The following is a 6,004-nucleotide window of genomic DNA, read 5'->3' as shown; positions in this document are numbered from 1 at the left end:
CCTTGTTCCCATTTCTAGCACCAAGCACAAAGTTAGAGAATAAGTATTCAGTAAATGTTGGTTAAAGGCAATTCCTACCTCTAGATTATAAAAGGAAAATGTCTCACATTTTCTTGTAGTCCTTTTAGGGTGGTGTTTTTTTTCCCCCCTTAATTAACATTTTCATCCATCTGGAATTTATTTTGGTAAATTGGAATGAGGTAGAGATACAGCTTTATTTTTTTCCAAGTGGCTAGCCAGTTGAACCAACACCATATTGAATAATCTGTCTTCCCCCACTAATTTGAAATGCCACCTTTAGCATATACTAAATTCCCACATGTATTCAAGTCTATTTCTGGACTCCTTATCCTTCTTCGTGACCTCTCTGTCTGGGATTCTGGATTTTTTAAAGCTTCCCTGGTGATTCTGATGCAGTCCATCTGTAGTTGGTGCTTATCTATGATGAGATATGTTTGCGAATTCTTAGCAAAATGAAGGGAAATAGTGTCATAATGTTAAATTTCATTTTAAGGGCCCATCTTTTATTTTGAGATAATGTCCTTACAAAACTTTTTCTTTTAAGATTTTTAAAAAACTGAATGCTGATAGTAGATAGTCATTTCTTATTTATTTATTTTAAGTATATTTTTAAAAAGATTTTATTTATCATTTATTTATTTGAGAGAGAGAGTGAGAGAGGGTTGAGGGACAGAGGAAGAAGCAGAGTCTCTGCTGAGCAAGGAGTCCAATGCGGGGCTCGATCCCCAGACCCCGAGATCATGACCTGAGCTGAAGGCAGACACTTAACCAACTGAGCCACCCAGGCGCCCCTTAAGCACATTTTTGAAGGAGTGTAACACACGTAGAGACATGCATACAAATCTTAAGTGTACAGCTTGATGAATTTTCCTTAAGTGAACACACCCATGTTAGCGTGTCCTGGGGTTACCAAGACAAATGACCACAAACCTGGTGGCTTAAAAGGACAGAAATTTACTTCTTAGTTTTGGAGGCTGGAAGTCTAAAATCTAGGTGTCAGCTGGGTCATGCTCCCTCTGAAGGCTCTGGGGGAGAATCCTTCCTTTCCAGCCCCTGGTGGTTCCAGTTCCTTGGCTTGTAGCCACCTCTTCACATGGCCTCCTCTCTGTGTCTCTGGGCAAATCTCTACCTTTCTCTTCTTAGAAGGACACTAGTCCTTGGATTGTGGGCGCACCCTAATCCAGAACGACCTCATCTCAAAATCCTTAACAACATCTGCAAAAACCCTTTTCCCACATACAGTCACATTCACAGATTCCAGGTGGATATTGCTTTTTTGGGGTGAGGCAGAGGTACAATGTAACCCACTACACATCATGTAACTGACATCCCACATCAAGACCTTGGGAATCACCCCAGCCGGCAAGACAACTTGTGCTCTGCCCGGCAGCAGAGGAAACTTGACTTCTGATTTTCCCCTGAACTTTGTATTTCAAAAAATTCTCAAACTTTCAGGAACGTTGCAGGAAGGGTACAGTGAGCTCTCCTATAATCTCCACCTGGAGTCACCAGTTGTTTGTTTGTTTTTCCCTTTGTCTTATTATTTATTTTTTGTTTTTGTTAGATTCATCAGTTAATATATTGACACATTTGCTTCCTCTCTTTTTCTATTTATGTCCATTTATGTTTATATTTATATTTCTATAAAGATATATAATATTTTTTCTTGAACCACAAGGAAGGGAGTTAGTTGCAGACATCCTCATATTTCACCCCTAAAGCCTCCACCCCAATTTCCGAAGAATGTAGGCTATCTTCTACATAACCATGGTATAATTATCAAATATAAAATCTTTTTTAAAAATATGTATTTTTAAAGATTTTATTTATTTATTTGTCAGAGAGAGAGCACAAGCAGGGGCAGTGGCAGGCAGAGGGAGAAGCAGACTCCCTGCTGAGCAAGGAGCCCGATGCGGGACTCGATCCCAAGACTCTGGGATCATGACCTGAGCCGAAGGCAGACGCTTAACCAACTGAGCCACCCAGACGTCCCTATAAACTCTTTTTTAAATTTTTTAAGAAAATTTATTTATCTTAGAGAAAGCGGAGGGAGGGGCAGAGGGAGAGGAAAGGGAGAGAGAATCCCAAGCAGACTCCCCGCTGAGAGCACATCCAGACTCCTGGCTCAATCCCAGGACCCTGAGATCATGACCTCAGCCAAAATCAAGAGTCAGCCACTTAACTGACTGAGCTACCCAGGCGCCCCTCCAATATACAATCTAAATGCAAATTTCTCCAATTATTCCATGAAATATATCTTAATGCAGGCTATTTAAGCCCAGGATCCAGTGCAAGATTTCATATTACTTCTAGTATCCGTGTTCTTTTTTTTTTAAATCATTATTACTGCATTTAAATTTTTCTGGCAAAATGAAGAGTTAGAATTTTTTTTTCTTTAAGTAATCTCTACACTTGTCAACATAGGGCTGGAGCTCACAACCCCGAGATCAAGACTTGCATGCTCTACCAACTGAGCCAGCCAGGTGCTCCAAAGAGTTGGCAATCTTTTGTCCTTGCCCAAATACTTTTGAACATGTACTTGTCCAGAAATTCATAATCTGCGAGTCGCTGCCCTAGAGTAGCAGCATAGTCCTGAAGAACTTTCTGTGGTGATGCCAATGTTCTTTAACCTGTATTGTTGGGTGTGATCACCACTGGCCACATGCGGCTTTTGAGCACTGGAAATGTGGCTAGTGAGACTGGGGAACTGATTTTTACATCATATTTCATTTTAATTAATTTAAATTGAAACAGGCACATGGGCCCCATGGCCTTAGGGTCAGACAGTCTGGGTCTAGACCAACCAGCGCACAAAGCTGGGAGCTCAGGCAGAGTCTGGGTCTGAGTTTTCTTGTCCTTAGCCTGTCATCATCACCATCACGTCACAACATGCAAGTGCTGAGTGGTGGGATGTCAGAGAGGGAGAGGGAGGGGCTCTGAAGTCTAACTTGGCCCTCCCTCCTGTCAGCCCACCATCCCCACATCACTTTTTCCTCTGTGCTCCACACATATTTATTTATTTATTTATTTTTAAGATTTTATTTATTTGAGAAAGAGAGAATGAGAGACAGAGAGCATGAGAGGGAGGAAGGTCAGAGGGAGAAGCAGACTCCCTGCTCAGCAGGGAGCCCGATGCGGGACTCGATCCCGGGACTCCAGGATCATGACCTGAGCGGAAGGCAGTCGCTTAGCCAACTGAGCCACCCAGGCGCCCTCCACACATATTTATTGAGCGCTTACTTTGTACTAGGCCCTGAGAATAAGGGATAGATGGTCTTTGCTGTGGCTTTGTCAGAGGGGATTGTCAATGTCTGTGAATGTGTTTGTCTTACACACACCACTCTGTCACCCACGGAGGTCAGGGGCCCAACTCAGTGCCTGACACTTAGAAGGAGCCTGGTAAAGGCTGACTGACTGAAGGGTAGGAATGAAGGTAGAGAGTAGTGTTCCAATTGCCAGGACAGAGAGCACAGGGGAGATGGTGTTGCTTGAGAAGAGTGCTAGTCCAACTCAGGATGAGTAAGGAAAGGTTTAAGGTATAGGCAGGGAGAGGTGGGAGGCCCCTGACTGCCCTGCCTAGGCTCAGGCTACTAACCAGGCTCACAGAAGTCCCAGATGCTAGAAATGTTATAGATGAGATATTAACCAGAGAGAAGGGAACATAACAAATCCATCTTGTTTGTTCTAAATATAGATGGGATGTTTTAATATTTACAAATCCACCCTGTTTATCCTAAATGTTATAGACAAGATATTTACCAAGTTCCCTAGTCAGTTTTCTTTAACAGACTGACCGTAACTGCCCTCAATGGCAACCCATTAGGACCCCTCATGCTCTATAGGTTTATTTTCTTTCCTTTCAATTCTCATCTTCACTTAATAAACTTTCACTTCATCTTTTGTGTCCATGAGATTCATTCTACTACTCTGTGAGACAAGAACCTGCAACAAGGAAGCCCAAGTTCCTGTCTAGGTGCTAGCCCTGACTTGTCCTGTGTTCTTGGCAAATCTCTTCCTTTCTCCGGCTTCAGTTTTCCCAATAGTAAAAAGAAGTAGCTGGGCTAGGTCAGGCCTCAGGGCCCCTCCCACGGACAGGGTCAATGAAGTGGGGAGCCGAAGAACACCTCTTTTTTTTTTTTTAAAGATTTTATTTATTTATTCATGAAAGACAGAGAGAGAGAGGCAGAGGGAGAAGCAGGCTCCCAAGGAGCAGGGAGCCCGACACAGCTCTCGATCCCAGGACCCTGGGATCATGACCTGAGCCGAAGGCAGACCTATAACCATCTGAGCCACCCAGGTGCCCCGAAGAACACCTCTTAATCTGTCCTATGTATTAGGGTTTTCTTGGGATCCAGTTTCCTAAAAGTATTCTGGGGCTTAAAAAATCAGGAGACTCCTGCACCAGAGGAGACTCCCAGAGTTTATAAAGTCAGGATGAGGCCAGCCTGCGTGAGGTTTTGGGGAGACTCCTCAATTCTTCTCATAGGCTCCAGGTCTGTGCTGGGCCTGCACCTGCCTGAAGGTGTGCCTGCTGGGACCTTCCTTCTGAGGTGGTGAGCCAATCCCTGCAAGGAATGGGGGCACAGTTCAGGAGTGAGCCTTGAATCTTGGGGCAAGAGGGGAGGGGAGGGTACCTCTCACCCACGCAGAGACTGAAGGACCAGAGCCCTAGGGCATGTGTAACCTGCCTCGCCCCACTCATGCATGACTCAGGCTGAAACTGGACGCTAAGACAGTCACGCTGTCTGAGCCTCATAGGCCAATATCTGGAGTGCTATCCATTGCCTTCCATTTGCCCTTCAGGAAAACGGCTGTTGCATTGATAATTAGAGGTTGTCAAGTCTGCAAAAGCCACCCTCCCGCCCCCGCTGCCTTTTCCAACATGGCAAACCCCTACCCTTTCTTCAAAACCAGGCTCAGGTGTTGTTCCTGAAGGCTTCCCTGACTTCTGATTTCTCCTCCAAAGAATTAATCACCCCCTCTTCCAATATGCAGACTCTGGCGCCAGACTGCCTGAGTTTGAATCTCTACTCTGCCACTTAATCTCTGTGTTTCCTTGGGTGAGTTACTTAACTTCTCTGTGTCTCTATTTCTTCATCTGTGAAATGGGAAAAATAACAGCACCCACTCACTGGGGTAGTTGTGAGGATTAAATGAGTTAATACATATAAATAATTAGGACAGTGCCTGGCACATAGTATGAATTTAAGAAAAAAGCAGATAACATTACTATTATTTTTCTATGCTTAAGAAATACTTGCAAGTGTAATGAACACGGCAGATAAGGGTCCTCTCTTCATAACCATCTCAGTCTGTGAGGAGAGATAGATGAATAAACAGGAAATTCACTCTGAATTATGAAAAATGCCACAGCAAGGGAAGTGGTGGGTTGAGGGGAATCATGAGAGCACAGAAAAGCCCCACTTCCCAGGTTGGGGTGGTCAGCAGTTTTTTCCTGGAAGAAATGATATCTCAGCTGAAATCTGAAAGATGAAGATTTAGCCAGGCACAGCGGGAGGGCAGAGAGGGGAGGTGTGGGAAGGGTTTGAGGCAGGGTGGAGGGGGGTGGAGAGTGCACTCCAGGGGTAGAGTGTGATGTCTTCTGAGAACTGAAGTAGGAGGAGTAGAGAAGGGTGGGTGGGTACCCCCACGAACGCATGTCTTTGTGATCTTCCTTCCTGGTTTGTGAGCCCCTACAGGCCAAACCTCACGTCTCCTTTGATTCCATACACCTGCCTGCCTGACGCCCAGTACTCAGCCTGGCACACAGCAGAGCCTCGATAAATGCTAACTAGGAATGAGAGATGAGAACCTTGCCTTTTCCATCAGGGGGCCACCCCCAGCAAACTTTTCATGTGTCCATACTTGTGAGTTAGGCATTCTGATAGCCCTGGGAAGTCAAGTTCATTCGTTTGTTCAGAATCATCATCTGCTATGCATTCCAGACTCCTGTGAGTTGGATGGTTCTGTCAGGACAAAGTCA

The sequence above is a fragment of the Callorhinus ursinus genome, unplaced genomic scaffold (assembly GCF_003265705.2).
Source record: "Callorhinus ursinus isolate GAN/ISIS: 27379988/994484 unplaced genomic scaffold, GSC_fseal_2.0 scaffold38, whole genome shotgun sequence".
NCBI lineage: Eukaryota > Metazoa > Chordata > Mammalia > Carnivora > Otariidae > Callorhinus > Callorhinus ursinus.
Note: the sequence above shows the minus strand (reverse complement) of the source record.